At 38.8% G+C, this 27,888-nt stretch overlaps 1 protein-coding gene across 4 annotated transcripts in view; it reads right to left on the bottom strand.

Moving 5' to 3' along the window:
* The window catches only part of LOC126427210 (serine/arginine repetitive matrix protein 2-like), a 328,833-nt gene that overhangs the window by 201,435 nt on the left and 99,510 nt on the right, over nt 1-27,888 (bottom strand). Inside the window, exon 1 of one of the 4 annotated variants that reach the window (XM_050089443.1) lies at nt 817-947. The exons of the other annotated variants lie outside the window; for them this stretch is intronic. The gene's annotated coding sequence lies outside the window, so the exon portion shown is untranslated. Of the gene's footprint in view, nt 1-816; nt 948-27,888 lie in introns of those variants that run through there. 4 annotated transcript variants of the gene reach the window in all.

The raw sequence follows: 27,888 nt of genomic DNA, 5'->3' as shown, positions 1-27,888 counted from the left end.
TTAACAATAGAGATTAATATCATGATAAATCTTAATTTTTAACAATGTGTGTTCAAATAAACATCGTAGTATTTAATTCGAAGTAATTAACAGCATTTTTCATTAAAATGATTAACGTAAGTTTTTTGGTTACCAGTATTACACTGTGCATGTCATCCCTTATTAAAATAACAGCTGCTCGACGTAAAAATTTGGTTTTATCATTGCTGTCTCGTAATGCTGTGCTTTACAAGTTGGCAACCCTACTGTCGACCGGCAGATGAAAAAGACGGGAATCATGTTACACGGACAGCTAATGTCTTGGTAAAAGTCAAACGTTGTCGAATTAGCTGTTTTCTACCCACAGGTTTGTTAAACAAGCGCGCTCCGACATATTAACCACGTCTGTCAAATTTAACCTTACTTTGAAACAGTTGTCACAGTGTGTCTGTGTTGCGAAGTATTTTCAAACTGGTGGAGATAGCTACCAATGTAAAACATTTCTTGCACTGATTTGAGAATTGTGTATTTCTTCTTACGTCTTTTTGCTCAATATGTTTGCTGGGAAAGAGGAAACACCTAAATTTTGATAAGTGGCAACATGGTCGCGGATTGCAACAGTGATCCATGATGTGTAGAATTTCTTTTATTTCCGCCAATAACAACAAATCTGACCTGTTTCGGTAAACAACCACTATCTTCACGTCTGCAGCAAAATATGGGAGATGAAATACAACTAGCGGCCAGATTAAGTCTCACAACAAAAAAAGTGTCATAGCGAAAAATGATTACTTTCAAGAACGTAAAAACATCCGCTTAAAATATGACGAGGCATACCTGTTTAATAACTTGTTCTAATAGAATAAAGCCATAATGGCATCGTTACAAAATCAGCTTATCATCGTCGCACATCTTTCAAATATGGTGTAAGGTAGGTCACACTGCTAGTGGAATTGTACTATCTGCCGCTACTGTTCATAAACTGCAGTACAGTATCCATAACGCGTTTGTGCCGTACGCTCGATAGATGTCGCTACTGCACATCTAAACTTATTCGTCAATTATAAAATTGTATAGTACGCATAAATGAAGAGTACGGTGCGTTAAGTTCATAGTGAACTTGCCAACGAATAAGTTACTACAGTGATAAAGTGTAATATTTAAAAAACACGGATAAAGTTAAATTTAGAATTGTTAAAAGCGAATGGTCAAGTGACTGAATTATTCTGAGAGGCTCTTGAAGTCATTTTGGATAAAAATAATAACGTAACGAGAACAAGCTCCTGGAGCTAATAAAATAACAAAGTTGACAGAATAACCAGGGAAAGAAACGGAAAAAGATGAAAACAAAAGACTACAGAAAATGATTAGCGTCGTCTGTTGGCGTAGCCTCCAGAATGCAGCAAAGGCGAGAAGTCGGAAAAACTTTACCGCCAGAGGGCTTCAAGCACCCTGCAACATGCTGTTCGAAAAATAATAAAACATTTTAACAGTCACGAAGATTATCTTGTTAATGATATTTACCACATAAACAAGGGGGAATCTAACACGAGTGCGAAACGAAAAATATAAGAAAATGGAGCAAAAAGTGACGCACTCAATACTGTGTAATGACAGGGCAAGATGCACACAAGACAGGCGTTCAATCAACATTGTCAAATTAAGCAAAGGGGCATGAATACGAAATCGCGTAGCCCAAAAACCACTTCTGCCATCTCCTGCCTTTTGGCTCTAAAATTTCAAGCTCTTGCAATACATCGAGAGCAAGTCCTTTTTAAGGTCTTGTAGAACAATCCGCCCCCGCCCCCCCCCCCCCCCCCCCCCAGTACTCCCTACGGAATGATCAGTTTCTGCCAAGTACAGCCCAAAGGTATTTTTGCTACTTACCTGTAAATGCCCCTTACGCCCTATATTGAAAGTAACTGGTCGATATGGCATATTTTATTGTTCTATGACGTAATCTGTTCAGTTGTACTTCATTTCCCATGTTTTGCTGCAGATACATAGATGGTCATTGCTGACCGAAGCCGGTAGTGTACAGACTAAAAAAATTTGGTGATCATCAGCGAAATAAAAGAAATTCAACCAAACATATCGATAATTGCCAGTGATCTTTTGTTCTTCAATTGTAGTTTCTACAACTGTGGAAGCTAACCATACAGGGACATAAGTTGTAATAAAATCTCTTTCTCGTTATGGAAGCATGGCAAAACAACACATGCAATATCTTCCATCTTGTCAAATCTGACGTCAATCAAAATTTCTTATAACATGATATATGTTTGACAAATGCACCACACGAAACTACACACTGCCAAATAATTTGACAAACTGCTTGACTGTCTGCCCTACTCGATGAAACTTATTAAAATTTTTCACGTTTGTTTCACTAACACCAAGATCATATTCAAAAGTACAGCTTGAAAAGTCAATACAAATGCAACGAAAACCATCACAGCTACAATTATCAATGCATATATTGAGAACGCAGAAATCCCATCAAACTTTTACACAGAACAGACAGGAAGTCTCAATATCACCTCAATGAGTGAGCTCAAAGACTTCTTGAGTAATAGAACCCAGTATACTGTCCTCTACGTGAGTGTTCATCAGAGAATCATGAGTGTCCCGGGAAGTGTGACAGGGCTGCTGCTGTTGTCTATGTACACAATGAACTGGCTGCCAGGTTGGGCAGCAGTCTGCAGTTGTTTCTGGCGTACGGTAATGTGTCGAAGTTGAAAGACTGTAGGAAGATACAAGACGACTTCGACAAAATTTCTAGTTGGTGTGATGAATAACGGCTAGCTCTAAAGGTAGAAAAATTCAGATTAATGTGGATGAGTAGGGAGCGCACAACTTTAATGTTCAGATACAGTGTTACTAGTGTCCTGCTTGACATAAGCAAGTTGTTTAAATATCTAGTTGCAACATTGCAAAGCGATATGAACTGGAACAAATATGTGAGAACTGTGGTAGGGGAGGTGAATGGTCGACTTCGGTTTAGTGGGAGAATTTTAGAAACGAGTGGTTCACCTCTAAAGGAGACCGCATATAGAACGCTGGTGTGACCTATTCCTGAGCACTGCTAGAGTGTTTGGGATTAGTACCTGGTCGGATTGCAGGAAGACATTTAACCAATTCAGAGGCAGGCTGGTAAATTTGTTACCGGTATGTTTGAACAACACATACGTGTTACGGAGATCCTTTGGGAACTCAAATGGGGGGGAGAAAGCAACATTCTTTTCGAGAAACATTATTGACAAAATTTAGAGAACCGGCATTTGAAGCTGACTACCAAATGATTACACTGTCGCAAACATACACTGCATGTAAGGACCATGAAGATAACATTCAAGAAACTGGGGCCCATAAGGAGGGGTATAGACAGCTGTTTTTCCCTCGCTCTATCTGCGAGTGGAACAGCAAAGGAAATGACTAGTAGTGGCACAGGGTATCCTCCACCATGCACCCTACGGTGGCTTGTGGAGTATCTATGTAGATGCAGAGGTAGAGTGGGTAAACAATTTGCACACATTCAATTAAATCTAATTAAAATTAACTCTGACAAATATCACACTACAACTATTTTTCCTTTTATTTTTCATAGCTTGCTTCTCTCTTTGAGCCCAAGTCACAGATCGTATTCAGAGCGTAACCTGTAGCAGTAAAATGTAAAACAAATTATATACAGTTGGGCACATTTAATGTTGAACTGCAGGAAATTTTCAGTGCAACAAACTGGAAATAATAACAATAAAATAAATGTGGTGACCCTGATGAAACTAATTTCCATAAAACTGCACTATCCACTATTCATCTACAGGTGAGTACAAAAACTGAAATTCACAATACCGATGTTCCACAATAATATATATTTTAGAGTTCATTGCAAACCGCTTTTTGGCTTTCTAGGCCATTCTCAAACCGTGTAAGATCGAACAGACAATCCACACAACAACAAGAAGATTTTGTTGCTATAAAAACAATTTTTTTTAGGTATGTGACCTTTTATGACTATATATCTATACAACAGATCCAAGCATAATGACGTGAGCAAATAAACCTCAAGATAAAAGTATAATATAGAGACCAAAACATGACTACTGATACAGATTATTACGTTATATGGTCAAAATAACTGGTGAGTGTGATGAACTGGCAAATGAAGATAAAAAGGTGGGGGGGGGGGGGGGCAGCAGATGGGTGGCAGGAGTTAATGGAATGTGGGTGAAGAGCAGATACGCACATTACCCAACAAAAGAAAGAGGTGTCAAAAGGACATTGTTGGATGTCAACATAACTTCATACAAATACACCACACCATTCATGGGTATGTAAACTCTTTTTTTTTTTTTTTTTTTGGTCATTGTTTTCTCATTGGTTTGCCACAGCCTGCCCACGAATGCCCCTTCAGAGTCGACCTTTTCATCTCACAGTAGCATTTGCAACCTACATCCTCAATTATTTGCTGGGTGTTAATCTCTGTCTTTTTCTACAGTTTTTACCCTCCCTGATGTCTTAACAGATGTCCTACCATACCATCCATTCTACTTGTCAGTGTTTTCCATTTATTTCTTTCCTTGCCGATTTTGCAGAGAACCTCCTCATTCCTTATCTATCAGTCCACCTAATTTTAATTGTGCCCGGCCGCACCTTAACGTGTCTTCCTAATGGTAAGTAGCAATCTATCTTTTCCTACATTGTTGATATCCCTACCTGGAGTTTCCGTTGTTTGATTTCAACTGATTTTCAACATTCTTCTGTAGGACTACATCCCAAATGATTTGATTCTCTTACGTTCCGATTTTCCCGGAGTCCATGTTTTTCTAGCATACACTACTGTGCTCCAAATGTACAGTCACAAAAATTTCTTCCTCAAATTAAAGCCTACGTTTGATACTAGTACAATTCCCTTGGGCAGGAATGCCCTCCAACACAAACAACTGCATTTGGAGTGGTGTCATGACTGGGAAACATAGACTGTTGATGAATGGAGTCACATTGTGTTAGTTAATTACATGTTCCATGGATCATTTGGAGGATTCTTTTACCAAGTTTTTTTACTGGCTACCAGTTTTTAAGCAGAAATTCATCAATAGAGTGGAGCAAGTTGTCCAGGAGAAATGATTTTAATTCAGATTTAAAACTTGCTTTGCTACCTGACATTTTATCTTACTGAGCAAATGATCAAATTTTTTTCTTTTTATATATTGAGCTCCTTCCTTAGCCACTGACAACTAATGGACAATGACGTTCATTTTTCCCTCTAGTGTTTTAGGTATGGACATCACTGTTCTTCTCAACCTATAATGGATTATTTATCACGAATTTCGTTAGCAAATATATGTATTGTGACAGCAAAATTAAAATGCCAGCTCCTTAAAAGAGGTACCTACACGACATTCATGGCTGAATACCACATAATATTCTTACTGCCCAATTTTTTTTTTTCAGTCTTCATCTATACTGTCCAAAATACAGAGATGTGCATGGCAGAAGGTATGTGCCATTGTATCAGTTATTGGGGTTTCTTCCTGTTTCGCTCATGTACGCAGTGCAGAGAGAATGATTGTTTGAATGCCTCTGTGGGTGCAGTAATTATTCTAATCTTATCCGCACAATCCCTATGTGAGCAACATGTAGGGGGTTGCAGTATATCCCCAGAGTAATCATTTAAAGCCGGTTCTTGAAACTTTCTTAACAGACTTTCTCGGGATAGTTTATATCTGTCTTCAAGAGTCTGCCAGTTCAGTTCCTTCATATCTCTGTGACACTCTCCCACAGATTACACAAACCTGTGACCATTCATACTGCCCATTTCTGTATACATTCAGTATCCTCCGTTAGTCCTATCTTGTATGGGTCCCATACACTTGAGCAATACTCTAGAACCAGTCACACGCGTAATTTGTAAGCAATCTCCTTTGCAGACTGACTGCACTTCCCCTGTACTCTACCAGTAAACCGAAGTCTACCACCTGATTTACCCACGACTGAGCCTTTGTGATCATTCCATTTCATATCCCTACAAAGTGTTACACCCAGGTATTTGTATGAGTTGGCCGATTCCCATTCGATTCCAACAGACTCATTGATATTAAAGTCGTAGATTGCTTTATTTTTTTGTTTTGTGAACACACAATTTTACATTTCTGAACATTTAGAGCAAGTTACCTATCTCTGCACCACATTGAAATCTGATGAAGAGCTGATCGAATATTTATACAGCTTCTCTTAGATAGTATTTCGTTATAGAGAACTGCATGATCTGTAAAAAGCCTGATTTTACTATAAATATTGTCTGCAAGATCATGAATATACAACATGATGCACTTCCTTCGGGCACACCCTAACTTACTGCTAAATCTGATGACTCTCCTTCCAAGGTAATATGTGGTGTCCTTCCTACCAAAATGTCCTCAACCCAGTCACAGATTTCACTTGATACCCCATGTTATCGTACTTTTGACGGTAAGGGCAGGTGTGGTACTAAGTCAAATCCTTTTGGGAAATCCAGAAACATTGCATCTCCATGGTTGCCTTGCTCCAAAGCTTTCAATACGTGATGTGAGGAAAGTGAGAGTTGGGTTTCCCATGATCAATGTTTTCGAAATCCATGCTGGTTGGCATTGAGGTGGTCATTCTGTTTAAGATACCTCATTATGTTTGAGCTCTGAATATGTTCTAAGATCCTGCAACAAGTTGATGTCAAGGATATTGGTTGGTAGTTTTGTGGATCATTTCTATTACCTTTCTTGTAGGTGGGTGTGACCTGTGCCTTTTTCCAAGAACTGGGCACAGTTTTTTATTCGAGTGATCTAAGATAGGTTATGCTTAGATGAGGGGCTAACTCAGCTTCAAATTCAGTATAGAATGCGACAAGGATTCCATTGGTGCCTGGAGTTATCACAGTAAATTATTCCATAAGACACTGGGTGAAAATATGTGAAGAGGCCGATATTTTTGTTTCCAAGATCAGCGATTACACGATGAGCAACAGTAGTGGAACTTCACTGTTTGAGCAGCTCAGTAATATGCTTCTAATTCAGGTTTTCTTCAATATGTACACCCAAAAATTTGTAGCATTCTGCTGTATTCAGGAAGAATCACTATTCTGCATTACCACAGATGACCACCTTAATTGACTATGGCAGCAAACTGTGGAGAGGATTGCAACATTTTGAAGAGGAGGAATAATTTTTACATCTACTCTGAAACATTGTTCATAGTCTGTCCCACAGTTTTCGTTACTTGTTCTGGTTCTGCATTCAATCTCATTTCAACAGCTTACTCCTTAGTTTCACTGAGACAACCTGCTTGTTAAGTCTAATTATTTTTATTTTATTTTTTCTAAAGCCTGCCACTGCAACAGTTAACACAATTAATTACTTTAGAGCATCATGAAGGAGGAAACTGTGGCTCTATCATAATATGAAGGACAGTCACAGCCAAGTGATAGAATTTCACCATGGAATATACCGGAATGTGCTGAAGAGTGGATGTTTGGGATGTACTGTCTAGTGAGGACAGAATACCGATTGAGAGAAAATGGAAGAAATTAGGACTAATGGAGGAGCAGCGGAAACAATTTTAGCAATCAACTTAACATCAAAATTGGGGGACCACGAAGCAGAGCAAGTGAAGGAGTCCTGCTACCTCGGATGCAAAATAATGCATGTTAGTAGAAGTAATAATGATATAAGAAACTGATGAACACAGGTAGAGAGGGCATTCTTCATTAAAAAGAAGTCTAATATAATAAAATACTGACCTTAATTTGAAGAAGAAATTTCTATGAATATACACTGCAACACAACATTGTGTGGAAGTGAATTATAGACTGTGGAGGAAAACCAAAAAAAAAAGAAAGAGTTTAAGAAGTGGTGTTCTAGAAGAACGCTGAAAATTGGTGGACCGATAATACAAGACCAGTAAACCACTGATTCTCCAAAGCATTGAACTCTCATGTTTAAAACAAACAGTTTCAAACTTCTACTTACAGATGAGTTAACATTTCAAATACTTAATGTTAGGAATGTATGTGAGAAACAGTTAAGAAAAGGTTTGAAAATATCTTTAAAGATTGTTGGAAGTTGCTAAGTGCTCTCATAATCAAACATTGGGTAAGTATAGTCTGGGTAATTTGTGCTCTATTTAGAGCAACTAGTTTTTCACACATGTCAAATTTTTTTTTCTAAACTATGTGTCATACTACAATTTTGCAGGCATGTGGATGCTTTCGGCAAAATGTGTTGCAAACAGAGTTAGCAGTAAGAAGTAATAGGAGGGTCATTCAATAATTAAAGAGACAAATTAGTCTGGAGAAAAAAAAGCATTTATTTTTACAAAACAATACTTTTTCTACTTTTCAACATAATCCCCTTGAACATTTATGCACTTGTTCCAATGGGTTACAAGCCTTTTTTATTCCAACTGCAAGAAACTCTTTACCTTAATGTTTGAACCAATTTGCCACAAAAATTTCCACATCATCATCATCATCCTGGAACCTCTTCCCAAGTACTGCCTCATTCGGTGTACCAAACAAATGGAAATCACTATGTGCTAAATCAGGACTGTAATGGGGATGGGGCAGTACTGCCCAACCCATTTTGTTGATGGCTTCATGGGTTAGTTGAGCAATATGAGGATGTGTGTTGTCTGCTGGAGAATCACATCTCTCTTCTGACATAAAGGACATCTATCTCTCAAAGCTGGCTTCACCTTGTTTAAAAGCAAATCCAAGTAGTATTAGCTGTTCATTGTACACTGCTCTTTGAGATAATCACAAAAAACTGGACTTTCAGCATCCCAAAACACCGTCAACATGACTTTTCTTGACAGGTGAGGTGGTGTGCTTCCACTCAAAGCTTTGTCTTTTTGATTTTCTGGCTCATAATAGTGAACCTAAGTTTCATCACAAGTTAAAATTTTGTTGAGGAAGTGTTCACATTCTCTTTCACAATGTTCCTCTAGCTCTGTGCACACATTCATCCTTGTTTTCCTGAGCAAATGTGTCAACTCCTTTGGGATCCATCTTGCACATGCTTTACAGTACTTCAGCTTGTTACAGATAATGCTTTGAACTGTACCAGTACGAACTTGAACCTCATCAACAATCATTTCCACAGTCACACAGTGGCCAGCACGAATAATCTTATCAATTTGACTTTCAAGTGAGGGAGTTGAAACTGCAACTGTTCGGCCAGAGCGGTGTTCTTCAGTCACTGAGTCACGACAACTGAACTACTCAACCCACTTGTAAAAATTTGCACAATTCATACAACCTTCGCCATAAACTTTAGACATTCTACAGTATATATTCACAGGTTTCTCACCTTCCGAAAGTAAAAAACAAATAACAGAACGTTGTTCAACTAATGTGGACATCTGAAGCAGACTCGCCATCTTCAAAAGTATTTTTGAGGTTATAAACAAAACAACATTGATACATCAGTTGATCAGGGCTCATTCCAGTGATGTCAACTTATAGCCATACAAGTACCAAACTTGCCCTACTAACAGTTTTTTCTTCCAGACCAATTTGCTTCTTTAATTATTGAATGACCCTCATATATTATAATGTCATGCCTGATGCAGTAGTTTTACTGCACAAACAGTGAAAATGTTGGAAACAATGAACTTAGTTCCTTTCACCAGTGTGTGTGTGTGTGTGTGTGTGTGTGTGTGTGTGTGTGTGTGTGTGTGTGTAATGGGGGGGGGGGGGGGGGGGAGGAAGGTGAAATGGGTCAGGTCAGATCAGCAAGGAAAAGGCTTCATAAAGCTTTGAAATTATGTGTAATAAACTTTGTTGGAAGTTGCTAAGTCCTCTCATTCTGAAATACTGGATGAATATAGCTTGGGTTATTTGTTCATCATGAGTCACACTGCCTCTATCTTTAACACTTGTCTTATTAAAACTTCCTGGCAGATTAAAACTGTGTGCCGGACCAAGACTCGAACTCGGGACCTATGCCTTTCGCGGGCAAGTGCTCTACCAAGCTTTGAAATTATGTATAATAATTGTGTAATTGTCTTATTGTGTTACACCTTTAACATGAGGTTAACCCTTCTAATGATTAGATTATGGCAGCATTTAAAATTTTCAAATTTGGTCAATAACAATAAGAAATAATTTTTGTCGAACATGGAATCTGTTGGATGGCCAACTCACATCTAGGAGTGTGGACCATGAACAATGAGCCGTGAAACAAGTTATTAATTTAGTAATACAGATGAGGTGGTTCACCACAGAATCAGCGATGATAGTTATACGTAGGACAAAATGAAGAACATATCCTGAGACATCAGAAGAATATTTTCCATGGTACTAGAAGAAGCTACAGGTAGTAAAAAGTGTAAGGGAAGACGAAGAGTGGAATATACTCAAATGACACTGGGTGTAAGAGCTACTCTTATGATGAAGAAAGTGGCACATGATAGGACTTTGTGGTGGGCTGCATCAAACCAGTAAGAAGACGGAAACAAAATAAAAAAATAAATTAAAATAAAAAAATTAAAGCAAAGACAGATTAAAAGCTCTCATGGAAGTACCACATACAGAATGATGTGCAAAATTGAATGCTAATATTTTTTCCATAATAATAATCTCTACTGCCTCTGACACTAAAACACAAAAGTTGTTTACTTTGAATGCTTTTACTCTATTATTTAGTATGGCAGTACACACAAAAGGTAATGGATAACATTCTCTCATGAACTTCTTGACTGAATGCTACCAAACTGATACTCAAATATTTACATGCCTGTAGGATTGAGCAAGCAGTAAAGGAAACAAAACAAAAGTTCGGAGTAGGTGTTAAAATCCATAGAGAAGAAATAAAAGCTTTGAGGATCGCCGATGACATTGTAATTCTGTCAGAGACAGCAAAGGACTTGGAAGAGCAGTTGAATGGAATGGACAGTGTCTTGAAAGGAGGATATAAGATGAACATCAACAAAAGCAAAACGAGGATAATGGAATGTAGTCGAATTAAGTCGGGTGATGCTGAGGGAATTAGATTAGGAAACGAGACACTTAAAGTAGTAAAGAAGTTCTGCTATTTGGGGAGCAAAATAACTGATTTTGGTCGAAGTAGAGGGGATATAAAATGTAGACTGGCAACGGCAAGGAAAGAGTTTCTGAAGAAGAAAAATTTGTTAACATCGAGTATAGATTTAAATGTCAGGAAGTTGTTTCTGAAAGTATTTGTATGGAGTGTAGCCATGTATGGAAGTGAAATGTGGACGATAAATAGCTTAGACAATAAGAGAATAGAAGCTTTCGAAATGTGGTGCTACAGAAGAATGCTGAAGATTAGATGGGTAGATCACATAACTAATGAGGAGGTATTGAATAGAATTGGGGAGAAGAGGAGTTTGTGGCACAACTTGACTAGAAGAAGGGATCAGTTGGTAGGACATGTCCTGAGGCATCAAGGGATCACAAATTTAGCATTGGAGGGCAGCGTGGAGGGTAAAAACCGTAGAGGGAGACCAAGAGATGAATACACTGAGCAGATTCAGAAGGATGTAGGCTGCAGTAGGTACTGGGAGATGAAGAAGCTTGCACAGGATAGAGTAGCATGGAGAGCTGCATCAAACCAATCTCAGGACTGAAGACCACAACAACAACAACAACAACAACAACAACAACAGGATACGTTGATTACAGTTTCATCCTTATGAATGACTATTTTCACCACAGAAGAAGATGCATTCCTATAGATGAAGGTCAGTGTGAGTATATTGGGTACTGGATGTCGGAACATAGCATTCCGAGAAGATGTGCACAAGAAGCAGCTTATTGCTACGTTTCGGACTTCGCGAATTGTTTGCCCAAGAGGCACAGGAGCATCATACCAAGAGAGTGCAGAGACTACTGGCATAGTGCAATGATGGCAGAATGACTGGTGATGAGATGGACAACAGTATGATAAGAAGAGTAGGGACATGTCCTTCCAGAAGAACCACACCAGGAAGATCGCAGGCTTGCTCCACTGGCTCTGATGAATAAATGGATGACAACAGATGTTACAAGCAGAATGTCATGACCAACTGTGAGTCGCCACGTGTCACTTACTGCTGACATTGTACCACAGACAGCTGAGACTTGGGACACTGAGTGACATTCTGCGGTGCTCAGGCTGGTACCCACTGCCCCTCCCAGACACACACTGTGCAAACATTTAGAAAACATTATCCCACTTGAAAAAGAGATAAACTAGAAGCAGACAGATGGGGTGCTCAGAGTCCTTCCTGGTAGTGTCAGGAATGGCATCGGGCTACCAAATGCCACTAACACTGCCAAAAACCAATATTTTTCAATGCCAAACCTACAGAGGAAGGGAAAAAAAATGCTTCATTGATATTTCAATATTTCAGATGAATGATTTCTCGCCTCTATATTTTCTTACTACAGCAAGGGAGCAATCTTCATCAGAATTCTACAACAGGGGATCACGATGGTCATTTTCGACTGAGTGTACTGTTAACAAAGGCAAAATTGTGTGTCTCGTGCCTATTCAGCAACAATTCATTTTATCAGTTTGACTATCACGTTTTAACTCTATGGGCCCACAATCTGACAGATTTTAATTTTTTTTTTTTTTGTGGTATTCAAAAAATTTAAAAACCTCTCTCACACCGGCCTGATTTAGCTTCACTGATCAGGATAGTAAAAACATGCGTATGTTAAGGGAATTTTCATTCACAAAGCAGGCTTATCACATTCACACAGTTCAATACTGTTCTATCCTGATTAAATTGAGCTTAACTTAAATTCCATAAGGCAGTGAAGCAATTTCGAAGTCTCGGTGCGACGAAAATTGTCAGTCGGTCTCCTGAAAACATTTGTAATAATTATTAACTTTCGATGATCACATGGGGAAGACCGGAGATCTGTTGGTAAGACCGTGTTAGCCCATTTATTTGAACTAACTGGATATCTTGATCATACAAAATGGCAGGTTCGTCCAGTGTAAATCAGACGTTCTCCACTGATCCTGTGCAACACAGCGTAGTAAGCAGACACTATAATAATCAGTTAAATAATACGCGAACACACTTACTTTAGTTTAGTTCATGTATTAAATTCCTTCTCATACAGAATCTCATCAAGATGGCGACTAGCTCAACAAAACATACATATACATCCTCCTCCTTTCACGGCTAATCGGCAAGATCTCCTTCATTCTTTTCATAAGAGAAAACATAGCAAAGAAGCTATTCCATGGAGTAAACGGACGCTCCAAGGAATAATAGGGCTTGAAACTACTTTGCATTGATAATCATCGTATATTAAAGTTTAGGAATCGGTAAGATAAGAAGAGATATTTCGAGATATGTACAGAGTTATATAATTTATAAAATTTCTGAAAATACAACGGAGAGACAGCTGCAAGAGACATTACAAGACGATATAAATGCAATAAACTGGCATGCACTGACACACCTCAGATGTGGTGGTTATGCAGCATGTGCTTAGTATAAACATAGCAACACACACTACTAATCTCCAATTGTAAAAAATGTTAGAAGATGGCTGTCTGATCATCAGCCCTAAAATAACAGCAAGAAGCAGCATGTGGGTTGGCACAAGGATCGGCACTCTGCCATCTCTTTTTCTTAACTACACAAATAATCTTCCCCTGATGACAGAGTGGTTCAAAAACTGTGATGTTTGCTGATTACACGAGCATACTAATCAAGGGCTTAGACTCAACCTTACCAGATACAGCTCAGATGATAGCTGAAGACACCTAAAGGCCTCACAGCTAACAATTTAACCATTACTCTAAAACAAAGACTCATACTATGTATTGCCAGAAAAACAGTAGTGACATATTGGCACCAAAAATAGATGTTAATGGTCACAAATTACATGAAACATATTGTGTGAAACTTCTTGAGGATCCAATATAATGGAAGGAAACATTCCACGTGGGAAAAATTATATATAAAAACAAAGATGAGGTGACTTACCGAACAAAAGTGCTGGCAGGTCGATAGACACACAAACAAACAAACACAAACATACACACAAAATTCAAGCTTTCACAACAAACTGTTGCCTCATCAGGAAAGAGGGAAGGAGAGGGGAAGACGAAAGGAAGTGGGTTTTAAGGGAGAGGGTAAGGAGTCATTCCAATCCCGGGAGCGGAAAGACTTACCTTAGGGGGAAAAAAGGAGGAAAAAAGGAGGAAAAAAAAGGACAGGTATACACTCGCACACACGCACATATCCATCCACACATACAGACACAAGCAGACACCTGTCCTTTTTTCCCCCTAAGGTAAGTCTTTCAGCTCCCGGGATTGGAATGACTCCTTACCCTCTCCCTTAAAACCCACTTCCTTTCGTCTTCCCCTCTCCTTCCCTCTTTCCTGATGAGGCAACAGTTTGTTGCGAAAGCTTGAATTTTGTGTGTATGTTTGTGTTTTTTTGTGTGTGTATCGATCCGCCAGCGCTTTTGTTCGGTAAGTCACCTCATCATTGTTTTTATATATAATTCTTGAGGATCCAGTTAGATAACAAGATAAATGGGCTCAACACATGGATCATCTGATCAAGAAGCTCAATTCAATATTAAGCCCTTAGAAGCATCTACCATTAGACATAAAGACAAGAGTGCTGGGTTATTTTGCATATTTTCACTCCCTGTTGCCTTACGGAATTATCTTCTGCAGCAGTGCACCAAACATAAATAGTGGGTTTTTTCAGTAGAAGCAAACAGAAAGAATATTGTGTAAGGTAGATAACTGTAAACCACTTTAAAAACCATAGAAAGCTGCATGACTAGTACTATAAATAGGAGTCAGTATTTACATTAGTGAAAAAATCAATTTTTGAAAATATAATGTAACTGGATAGATAAAAAATCTACTCATATAATGGTGGCAGGACGACGCACACACACAAGGTTATTTAAAGTTACAAGCTTTTGGAGCAAGTGGTTCCGCCTCCTGGCAGAAGGATTCAATGGGAAGGAAGAGGGACGAAGGAAAAAGACTGTTGAGGGTTTGAAATGGGGAGATTTCAGGAAAGTCACTGAAAACCCTGGGGCAGAGGAGACATACCGGACAGGATGAGAAAGAAAGACTGATTACTGGGGACCGTACCAGACGAGATTTGAAAACCCTAGAGATTACAGGTGGAAAGTAGGGCAATACTCTAGGCAGGATTACTGCCATAACACCATGTATGAGCTAACAAGAGCGGAAAGCTATGTGCATAGCATGTGGCAGAGGCAGGGAAGGGAGGGGGCGAAGGAGTGATAGACAGGTCAAGACATGAAAGATGTAGAAAATTAAAAGGGAATGAAGAAAGGAATCGTTATAGTGAATAAATGCTCACACAGAAGAAATTAATGTAAATTAAGGTCAGGTGGGTGCCGAGAAATTTGGATGTATTGTAGAATTAGTTCCAGCGTCTGTACCCTGTGTTCATATAGCAGCTAGTATATGATGTGCCATTTCACAAGTGGCTCTCCCTTTGAATATGTTTCCCCAGTCACACAGCCTGGCAAAACATATGCTATTCAGTAATGACCTATACTTTCACATTCATAAGACAGAATGCAAGAGGAAGAAGCGAGTAGAAGAGGAAGAGGAGGAATGTGATGCATTTACCCGAGATTGTGAATAAAACCCAGGAAAGTCATTGCAGATGTAGGTTGCCTGGATGTAAGGGTTTTACATTTGTGTGATCAAGGCAAACTGTACCTCTGTTTCACAAAAGAGATTTGTTTTTTTAAATTCCACAAAAATAGCAGAATCATGAAAACTAGTATTTTAGTTGTACTTTGTTCCACAAAAATGATTTGACAACTAGTATAACTTTCCATTCACAAAATCTGCACTCAATAGTGAGGTGGTTGATGGCATTTCACGATGATCTCTTTCATTGCTGGGAAGATAATAGTAAGGAAACAGCAAAGTTACAATTAAGCACGACTACACAGATGTTATTACACTAACTTCTCACTACTCCGGCTCTCTGCAGTCCAGTCTCTCAGTAATCTGGCCACATCCTGTCTGCAGCCACTCAAGCAGAAATGAAGTGTACAATAACTAATTATCATGTGCAACAATGTTGTTAGTTAATTGCAATGCTAAACAATGCTATACCCATTACAGTCCAGTATCACAGCTTCTAAAAGGAAACAGGTCGTGCTAAACATCAAGCAGAAACTTAAAATTAGAGGTAAGTTGAACTAGGGTTCTTTGCAGAAAGTCATTGCTGCTGAGTTGGATGAGCAATTATTTATGACTAAACTTTAACAGATGAAGAGACAATCGGAAGCATACAGAAAAATTATGATGAAAGTGACAAAGAAGAGCACACAGGAAGAGAGAAAAATGAAGATATTTCACACTGCTAATGCCGAAGCTGCACACATCTTCCTGGAGTACATTATGCAACAATCAGGCATGCAATACCAATGTAAGGCTTGTAAATACATTGTGTTTTAAAGCATACTGCCGTCACATTTCATCACTGCAACAACTAAAAATTTGGGACATGTTTCATAGTGAGGGATACTACTTTATGAGACATGATCAAAAAGTAACAGCAATTTGTTTTTCTTACAGAATCTTTATTTATTCATCAATATCAACTTTTTCCCTTCAAAGCAAACCTCCCCAAATGTAATCCACGTGTGCCAGCATTAGACTTCATTCAGCAATTCATGGGCAACATCTACGCAATGCCGCTTTGTCAAAATTCAACAATTCCAGAACAAACTTTGTTGCTGCAAGTTTCATGTCCAAAACATCCTAAAATATTGCTTGATATGAGCCAAATGAAACGTCAACATCATCAGCAACCTCTCTAGTGGTGATTCAGCGATTTTTACCACAACCGTTTTCTCTACTTCTTCCACATTTTCATCAATAATTGATGTTCTGGGGCATCCAGGAGAGTCATCTTCAATATCTTCTCGACTCTCTTTGTAATGCTTGCACCACTCGTAAACTGTCGTATTACTCATAGTAGATTTGCTAAAAGCCAGTCAACATTTCGAATGCAGTACTACGCTTTATTCCATTTTTCAAGCAAAATTTAATCCAAATACTTTGATTAATTTTTTTTGAAAGTAAAAATTTGCCAATCACTCAAAAACTTGTATAACCTTTTCAAGTGTCAACAACAAACTATATATTCAAAACAGCTGTAAATGCAGACATGTATCGGAATGTTTGTAACCAAAACAATGAAAAAAAATTGAAAACTGGATGTATAAAGCCTCTGAAATTAAAAAAATTCCAGTTACTTGTTGATCACACCTTGTATATTTGCTATGAAAATGAATGTATCTTTGGATTTAATAAAGTATAATCCCTATGTATTTACACTAAATTTACCACACGCAATAATTGAGTTGGTCAGCACACTTCACTCCTTTACCAAACAGACAATTTCTAATTGCTTGGGATATTTCTAATCAACTGATTCCTTCTTTTAGTCAGTTTTTACCATAATTTTCTTTTTTTCCATATTTGATTCAGTGCTTTGTTAGTTAATCTACCTTCCTACTCTTCACTTTGCCATCTGTAAATGTAAGTTTTTACTTCACCTCCCTTACCCTTAAAACTATATTCCAAATACCTCCTTTGATTCCTTCACAGTCTGGGGAAGGTACGGACTGAATAACGTTGGGAATAGGCTGCAACACACACTCACTCTCAACTCATATTTTTGTGTCCTTCACCTCTTATCACTGGGGTATAGTTCTACTACTAGTTTTCGAAAGTCCTTTATCCCCGTACCTTCAGAATATGAAAAGTGCATTCCAGTCATCACTATCAACTGGTCTTTCGAAGCTTCTGAATGCTACAATTGTGGATTTCCTTTAACTTTAACAGATTTCTCTCCTTCAGCAATGCAATTCTTGCTATTGCCACTTTGCATTTTATATTCACATCTGCATCTACATACATAATCCGCAAGAGACTGCATGGTGTGCAGTGCAGGTACTTTGACTGACTACTACAGTCAAGTTGGAGTAAGAAGGTCTCTGGCAGTTGCAATGGGGTGGGTGTGGCAGCTGTGCACACCTAACTCACCCAGTTGTGTGACCCAAGTTTGTAAACAAACCTACAGCAACACCTCACCTCAGTGTTGTCACAGGTCTATAGACAGCTATTGCTTTCATTTGCAGGAGTTAGCGGCCTACAATTGAATGCTGGCAATAGTGCTGCCAGTCGTCAGGGATCTTCTTATGCCCACTCAATTATTTCCATTTCCTTTCCAATTATTTTTGTAGTCCTTATGCAAAATGTACATTGGCGGCAGCAGAATTGTTCTGGAGGCAGCTTCAAATGCAGGTTCTCTAAATGTTCTCAACAATGCTCCTCTACACTTTAGCCATCCTCAATTTTTTGCCATGTAAATAACAAAACATTGCCTAACTTAATTTGACTAATTTCATTACCATGTTTAATATTTGTTTATGTTCATCTTATAACCTCGTTTTAGGGCATTTTTTGCATCAACTGCTCTTCCACGTCATCTGCTGTCTGACAGACTTACAAAATCATCAGCAAACTGCAAAGTTTTTATGAGAGACATTAATAAGTAATGCAACACATTTTGTCTGAAATATTCGTTTTATTCAGGATTGCAATACAACATGTTATTCCCCACTCTTATGGCTACAAAATCCTATTTTTAATAACCTTTGTTCAGTATTTTGCCCATCCTCAGCAACTGTAGTCATATATAAAGAAGTAATAAGCAACCAGTTGCATAAAAGAAATTTAATTTCTTTACCAGTTTCGGGAAGTTAATGCTCTTCTTCACAAGGTAATACACTATGTGATCAAAAGTATCCGGACACCTGGTTGAAAATGACTTATAAGTTCGTGGTGCCCTCCATCAGTAATGCTGGAATTCAGTATGGTGTTGGCCCACCCTTAGCCTTGATGACAGCTTCCAATCTCACAGGCATACGTTCAATCAGGTGTTGGAAGGTTTCTTCCAGAATGGCAGCCCATTCTCCACGGAGTCCTGCACTGAGGAGAGGTATCAATGTCGGTAGGCGTGGCCTAGCACCAAGTCGGCATTTCAAAACATCCCAAAGGTGTTCTATAAGATTCAGGTCAGGGCTCTGTGCAGGCCAGTCCATTACAGGGATGTTATTGTCGTTTAACCACTCCGCCACAAGCCGTGCATTATGAACAGGTGCTCGATCATGTTAAAAGATACAATCACCATACCCGAATTGCTCTTCAATAGTGGGAAGCAAGAAGGTGCTTGAAACATCAATGTAGGCCTATGCTGTGATAGTGCCACGCAAAACACGACCACACTATAACACAACCGCCTCCGAATTTTACTGTTGGGACTACACACACTGGCAGATGACGTTCCCAGAGCATTTGCCATAGCCACACCCTGTTATCAGATCGCCACATTGTGTCTGTGATTCGTCACTCCACACACTGTTTTTCCACTGTTCAATTGTCCAATGTTTACGCTCTTTACACCGTGCGAGGCATTGTTTAGAATTTACAGGCATGATGTGTGGCTTACAAGTGGCTGTTCGATCATGAAATCCACGTTTTCTCACCTCCCGCCTAGCTGTCATAGTACTTGCAGTGGGTCCTGATGCAGTTTAGAATTCCTGTGTGATGGTCTGGATAGATGTCTGCCTATTACACATTACAACCCTCTTCAAATGTCAGCATTCTGTCAGTCAACAGATGAGGTCAGCCTGTACGCTGTGCTGTGTGTGTCCCTCCACAGTTCCACTTCACCATCACATTGGAAACAGTGGAAGTAGGAATGGTTAGGAGTGTGGAAATCTCGCGTACAGATGTATGACACAAGTGACATCCAATCACCTGACCACGTTCAAAGTCCTTGAGTTCCACGGAGCACCTCATTCTGCTCTCTCACGATGTCTAATGACTACTGAGGTTGCTGATGTGGAGTACCTGGCAGTAGGTGGCACCACAATCCACCTAATATGAAAAATGTACTTTTTTGGGGGTGGCCAGATACTTCTGATCACATAGTGTTCCTATTGCACTATTTACGAGTGTCAACAATAATATACATACACCAAAATGCCATGGTCATGTGGCTCAAGGTGTCTGTACAAAATTAGTATAAAGAAGTGAAACATTAAGTGCAGGCATCATGACAGAACAGGAGCTAACAGTAGAATAGCTCCTGTTCTGTCATGTCGACTGCACTTTGTGTTTCACTTCTTTATACTAATTTTGTACAGACCATATGACCATGGCATTTTGTTTTATGCATCTTATTGTTGGCACTCACAAATAATGTGATAGGTATGACCTTCTGAGGAAAGGCACTAAGTGCCTCAAACCAATAAATAAATTAAATTTCTTATATCCAACTGGTTCCTTATTATTTCGTTATAATCTTCGTACAGTGCGATGGGCTTACATCATCTTACTGCGAGGGCCCGATATGCCTGCATAGCACCACTCTACTAGTCGAAGTCAGATCCAATGTCTTTCTGCAGCAGCAATTTCCTCATCATCCACAGACTGCTTCCGGTGGAGTGCATTCTTCATTAAGCCACACAGATGGAAGTCACAAAGTGCAAAATCCGTGCTGTAGGAGGGATGACGAAGAAGAGTCCAATGAAGTTCTGCGAGATCCTTTCGGGTGTGCAGACTTGTATAGGGCCTTGTGTTGTCATGGACAAGGAGAAGTTAGTTTGTAACAATTTTATGAAAAGGAAAGTTGCTATTCACAATATAGCGGAGATGCTGAGTCGCAGATCGGCACAACAAAAAGGCTGTCACAAATAAAGCTTTTGTCCTCCTGTAACAATATACAACGCACACACATGCGCACCCACACACCAACACCAACACAAACACGACTGCAGTCTCAGGTAACTGAAGGAATGTGGCTTCAGTTGCCTGAGACTGTAGTCCTGTGTGTACGAGTTGCGTCTGCATGTGCGTGTGTATTTTTCAAAAAGTTCTAAAAATGGGTATTTTTAGTCAAATTCTTCAAAAAGTGTTTTCTCCAAACTCTTCTAAACTATGGTCATTAGAAAGAGCATATTCTAAACTATCTAGAAAAGTGGATTTGGTTTTGCAATGCAAGCATATAAGGCCCTAAAAAGCAGCATCATCAAAGAGGCGCACTGGAAGTTTGAACACATTTTTCTGGCACTCAAATTATACCTGAAACCTTTTATTATGCCTAATAAATGTTTATTAGTGCCTTGAATAATTGAAATAAAAAGATCTGGTAAATAGGCAATGAGACTGTCAGAAAAACTTGAAAACTATGAGAAGTAGCCCTTCTACTTTTATCGCAAGTGTACATCTGCATAAAACTATTCTCACTTAAAAAAAAAAAAAGGCGGGGGGGGGGGGGGGGGGGGGAGAGAGGGGGGGGGGGGGAGAGAGAGAGAGAGAGAGAGAGAGAGAGAGAGAGAGAGAGAGAGAGAGAGAGAGAGAGATATCATACAGAAATCAATGAATAATAGCTTCATATTTTTTGTACTTCTCAAAATTGTAAATATTTACAAGTGGAAAATGAAGACCTAATTTTTGGATTCAACTGTATAAAACATTTTTCAAAAAAGAATCGGTTTGTTTGAATCATGCATCAAGTGATGTAAATTTTCCAATCAATATTGCAGAGATTTTAATACCTAGGTGTTGTAACCTGTGAATTTTTGTCTTAAAGTTATTAAGGAAACATGTGAAATTGGTTGGTTAAACATCTAAGAGTTTTAATTTTGTATTTAATCACACTTAAATGTAGTCTACTACCTTGGTAAATACGTAACCACTAGTTTCACAGAGAAAATTCACAAGATTCACTGTTTATAGAAAATATAATGGGAACAATTACTTTAACAATCAGATTGTTTCATTATTGTGAGCCTTGTTTGAATAATCAGTATTTCAGTCGTGCGTTTGCAGCATAGTGAGTGGGTTCTCTTGACTGAGTGTGGCTTGTTAAGTGATTCGTGAGAACATCTTAGTCTGCAATCTAATTTTAAAAAAATTGTTTTGATTGTGTCTTTTATAGCATATATCTCTTATTAGATTTTTTCATTGGTATTGAAGCAAAGCTGGACAATACCTGTCAAGTTTGCCTACACCATGAAGCCCTGTTATTGACACACTATGAGAGGTTACAAAAAAAAAAAAAAAATGCTTCAATCCCTTTGGGAAGGTGAATCATAATGTTAAGGCAGGAAGTTGCACTCTTGATACTGAAACAGCTAATAAGGCTTCTGATAAGTTGAAGAAGCAGCTAGTTAATAACATAAATCCAGGTCAGAAAATTTTGTCCGGCTTGCAGGACTACCTTAAATAAACACATGGACGAAGCTTTATCAGCCTCATCATCACATTCTGAAGAAGAATTAAATAGTAGCTTATTGTCTATCGGTATTTCACCCCTGAAGAGGACAGTAAGCTACAGAGATAAGCCCCAATATGTGAAGAAGAAAATTCAAAAGGTTGAAAATGTGATTAAAAAACAGTATTGTAAATGCAATGGCAGTAAACCGACAAATTTAAGATGCTAGTGAAATTAAGGAATGTGGAAACTGTGCTGAGTAAGCACATTTGCTGACTGAACTGAAAGCCAAGATGCCAAATGCAATTCATAAAGAACAGATGCAAATTTTAACCTTGGCACCTGTAAGTTGGACAGTCAGACAAACAGCAGCTCAGTTCGGCGTGTCCGAAAGAATGGTGAAGAATGCTCGGAAGCTTAAGGCAGAGAAGGGCATTCTGGCAATTCCTGAAAATAGGCAAAGCAGGAAATTACCAGCAGAAGTTGCTAGTAGAGTGCGAAATTTTTTTGAAGATGATGAGTATAGTAGGGTGTGCCCTGGAAAAAAAAGGTAGTATTTCAGTTAGACTTTTAGATAGAAAGACATACATGCAGAAAAGATTGTTACTTTGCAATTTATGGGAAATGTATGTTATCTATAAGAATATAAATGGTCCAGAAATAGGGTTCTCAAAGTTTTGTGAACTTAGACCCAAATGGTGTTTAACAGTAGGATCAGCTGGAATGCATGCAGTTTGCGTCTGTGCAATTCACCAAAATGTTAAGCTTATGCTTAGCGGAGCTGGTATACGTGAAAATTATAAGGAGATTCTCAGCAAGGCAGTTTGCAGTTTGAACTCTAAACAGTGCATGCTACATCGCTGTGAAAGGTGTCCTGGGCCCGAAGCTATAGCATCTGAAATTGCCAGCTTTTTCCTAGATCATGAGCCACAGGAAGTTATTGTGTTTAAGTAATGGATACATACTGAAAAGGGCCACACTGGACACGAAGCAAATGGTAGTGGATGAATTTATTGAAGATGTAAAAAATAAAATATGGAGTCTGTCATGCCATCATTACATTGCCAAGCATCAAAGCTTGCATCTTAAAGGCCTTAAATGTCATCTGAAAGACGAAGAGTTTGTTGTTCTAATGGATTTTGCAGAAAATTATTCTTTTATCATTCAGGATGCTGTGCAAGGCTTCCACTGGGACAACAGTCAAGCAAGAATTCATCCATTTGTTATCTATTTTCGTCAAAATGAGAAAGTAGAATCTTTAAGTTTTTGCATTATCAGTGATTGTTTGCAGCATGACACTATTAGAGTTCACGTTTTTTATCAAGGAGCTCGTCAAATATATAAAAGCACGGTTTGCACAGATATCCCACATTCATTATTTCGGTGATGGCTCCAGTGCTCAATATAAAAATTTCAAGAATTTCCTAAATTTGTGCTATCATAAGAGTGATTTTGGAATAACAGCCGAATGGAATTTTTTTGCTGCTAGTCACGGGAAATCACCTTGTGATGGGATTGGAGGTACAACCAAGCGGTTAGCAGCAAGAGCAAGCTTGCAACAGCCACTTAATGGACAAATTCTTACACCCCTAGATCTGTTTCACTTCTGCTCTGAAAACATTAATGGAATTAAATTTGTTTTCGTCAGTAAAGATGAAATTGAAAAAAATATTGTGTCACAAGGAGAGAGGTTTAAACTTGGGCAAACTGTAGCAGGCACTAGAGAAAATCACTTTTTACCTATTGGTGAAACAACAATTCAGGTCAGCGGAGTTTCAAATGATTGTTCACCTTTTCTAGCTAAAATGGGTCCCAGTAATGAAGGAAGCATATTAATGTCTGCTCTCCAACCAGGACAAGATGTTGCATGCATCTATGAAAACGTGTGGTGGATTGGGAATATCTGTGAGACCTCCACAGAGCAAAGGGATGCATTAATAAACTTTATGCATCCACATGGTCCAGCAAATTCATTTTATTGGCCACCAAGAAGTGACAAGTGCTGGGTTCCGGAACACAACATTATTGCAATTATTCCAGGTCCATCAGTAAATTCGTCTGGCCGGCAATACACCATTCCTCTTGATATTCATCAGAAAATTAATATAGCACATCAAAAATTGAAATAGGTTAGAGGAAACAATCTAAGGAACCCAAGAGTGCCTTCTAATTTTACACAGGGCACTTAAATAATTTTAATATCAGGCTTGGGAACCTGTGTAAAGAAACCCTTATCAGGCTTGGGATCCTGTGGTAAAGAAACCCACCCTTGGCTGTTGTGACTAAGCTATCGGGCGTGGCCCCTATGGCAATGGGAATGCTGGTTTTCTCAGGTGAAATGAAACTAGCAGTGGATAAGCCACCATGGACCATAGCAACTCATTTATACACTTCTTTTCCATCAGTAAGCTAGCGTTGTTCATTAAACAGGCAACTAATAGTTAGATGATTGTGCAAATAAATTTTACGATTTACATTCATTCCTAGTAATAATTTTGTGTGTGTGTGTGTGTGTGTGTGTGTGTGTGTGTGTGTGTGTGTGTGTGTGTGTGTGTGTGTGTGTGTGTGTGTGAGAGAGAGAGAGAGAGAGAGAGAGAGAGAGAGAGAGAGAGAGAGAGGAGAAGAGGGGGGGGGGGGGGGAGGTGACAATTAAGAAATAACATTGTTTCTATTTTTATTCTTTTGCTATTCGGACTTAAGCTATTCATCAGGACTTCTTATTTCATTTATCCCAGACATTAATAAACATGTATAAGGCAAAATAAAAGATTTCAGGTATAATTTGAGTGCCAGAAAAATGTGTTCAAACTTCCAGTGCGCCTCTTTGATGATGCTACTTTTTGGGGCCTTATATTCTTGCATTGCAAAACCAAATTCACTTTTCTAGATAGTTTAGAATATGCTCTTTCTAATGGCCATGGTTTAAAAGAGTTTGGAGAAAACACTTTTTTGAAAATTTTGACTAAAAATACCCATTTTTAGCACTTTTTGAAAAATCGTCAACTTCACCCTAGATTTGTGAAATAATGGAAAGCAATAGGACAATGAAATTTTATATTCTAAGACCTTGTGTTGGTGAGTTATGGTCTGCAAAGTTTCATGTACATCCCACAATTACTTTTGGAGATATGAAAAACTAAAGTTCGCATTTTTTTTTTTAAACAGCTATTTTTTCACCCAACTTTGCTTCAAATTATCTATATGAAAGTTGCTCAGATATCCTTTTCTTAATATTTTACTTTAAAGAGCTCTAAAAGTTGTATAAGATGGCCAAGTTTTGTTTCTTTCATGCAAATAGCTACAGAGAGATTTCCTCTCAAAATTGCTGAAAATTCAAGGACGCACTATAGAAAGCTGTGCTATGGTCTTAAACAAGTGACTGTATCTCCGAAAGTATTGAATTTCTGAAACTGAAACTTTACCAGTGTTCATTGAGAACATGTGTGAATGTTCATACAAAATTTCATCAAAATCCATGAGGGTCATGTGGGAGCCTCTAGACCACTTGGCATGGAATGACCCTGGAACGTTCAGGTAACAATGATGGGAGGTGGACAGCGACCACGCAACCTTCTCTCTGAGGTACACCACAAAGACTCAATAGCGAGATCACATGACCGTGGTGGGCATGGGAGAGGCGATAATTCATCTTTGCACTCACAGACCCAATACTGGACAATGAGAGCTGTGTCAAAAGGGGCCGCGACGTCTTGGAACACACCTCCACAATTGGAGAACAAGACTTTTGCAGCTGTCATCTTATTTTTTGTCACATTCCTCTTTAGTGACTGTGTCACGATCACTTAAGCACGTGTTGTGATGTAGCAGATGATGTTTTTCTCCTTTCCCGCTATGCAGTATAAATCTTCAAAACTGTGCCTCTTGACACACTAAATACTTCGGCCCCTTGGTGCTGGAAGCACCCATCATACGAGCACCGACAACTGATCCATGTTTGAATTCACTTAGCTTCAGCCTAATGCACTCACAACTACACAGAACTCTGTTCTCACCATGACACCTGCACACGTGCTGTCGATAGTCAAATACAATTGCGCAACTGGCACGATTCGCTTCAAGCGTACATTCCTCACAGTGTTTCCGTATTTCTGCCCAATGCCTGTATCTTATAAGATGAGTCATGGAGTCAGTATCGTCCCTCGTCTTCCTATGTTTCTTCAGAACTCAAACCGATGTCCCCCGAGGTCAATTTCTACAAGTTTTTGCATTCTTCTGTAAATAATTCAGGTCAGTACTTTGGACCCATTACTTATTAAACTGATGATTCTGTAATGTTCACAAGTGTCTGCAACTGCCTTCTTTGGAATTTGAAGTACAGCAGATTTCCGTTACTGGGGCATCCAACTGTCTGGAATGTAAACTGACAACCATTACAGAAAACAAAACTGAACAGTTAGAAAGCGAACTGTAGAAATATTTCAGTGTAGTATGCTCTGCACTACTGCTCGCAGTCTGGCTTCAGCTATCAGACACTCTAGTCGTCTCTCTCTCTCTCTCTGTGTGTGTGTGTGTGTGTGTGTGTGTGTGTGTGTGTGTGTTTTTCGACAAAGGTCTTGTTGGCCAAAAGCTCGCTTTCCAACAGCCTTTTTATTGTGCCTACTGCAACTCAGCATCTTTGACATATGGTGAGTAGTAACTACATTCCATCCTGGATTTTCCATTGTTAAATACAATGGAAAGTTTGAAGAAATAATCACAGATAATAAACTAGCAGATCAGATTTACAATGCCAATAAAACATGCCTACAGTGGTACTGCTTATCAACATCTATTCCAGCTGGAGGAGGTGAAAAGGCAGCTGAACAAATACTGACAGTTATGCTTTGTGCAAATGTTTCTGGAAGCTTCCAAGTAACTCTTCTTGTAATTGGTAAATCTGTAACACATCAGGCATTTAAGAATGCTATGAGATTGCCTGTTCAATGTGATAATCAATCCTTATCCTACCAGGTGACAGCTAAGCCATTATTCTTTCAGACAACTATAAAGCACATCCGCCAGTAGCAGAGTTCATTTATGAAAACATATTTGCTCCACTTCTCCCACCTAATTTTACATCACTGATTCAACCAGTGGTTCAAGGGATAATCCAGAATGTTAAATGCTTTTATAGGAGATCTTTTTCTCACAGTCTGTTACATTACGAGTGTGATTTAACTGACTTAAAAAAAAAAAAAAAAAAAAAAGTCTTATGAACAAGATGCTATCCATCTATGCTGTCATACTGTCTTGGGCTCAAGTACAAAAAGGTATTTTACAACAGTGTGGGGGAGATCTTTGGACAACTGCAGATCTTACATTTGATTCATCACAGGGGGGACAAAATACTGAATCAGTACCTGAAGTTTTGGATGCCGTAAGAAGTGTAACCAACAGCAACCCTTTGGAGAAGGTGCTCGAAGGGGAACTCGTGGAGTAGATTCAATTGGATGCAATGAACCTATTGAACTGGAGCTAACCAATGGGGACATTATCCGAAGTGTAGTAAACCTCAATACACTCAGACGTGGAAATCATAGAAAGGAGAAAACTGGCTGGCCAGAAGCTGCAGAGCACCTACATAAATTCAACACTTTTGCT

The sequence above is a fragment of the Schistocerca serialis genome, chromosome 11 (genome assembly GCF_023864345.2).
Source record: "Schistocerca serialis cubense isolate TAMUIC-IGC-003099 chromosome 11, iqSchSeri2.2, whole genome shotgun sequence".
Classification (NCBI taxonomy): domain Eukaryota; kingdom Metazoa; phylum Arthropoda; class Insecta; order Orthoptera; family Acrididae; genus Schistocerca; species Schistocerca serialis.
This window is presented reverse-complemented; position numbering and strand designations above follow the sequence as displayed.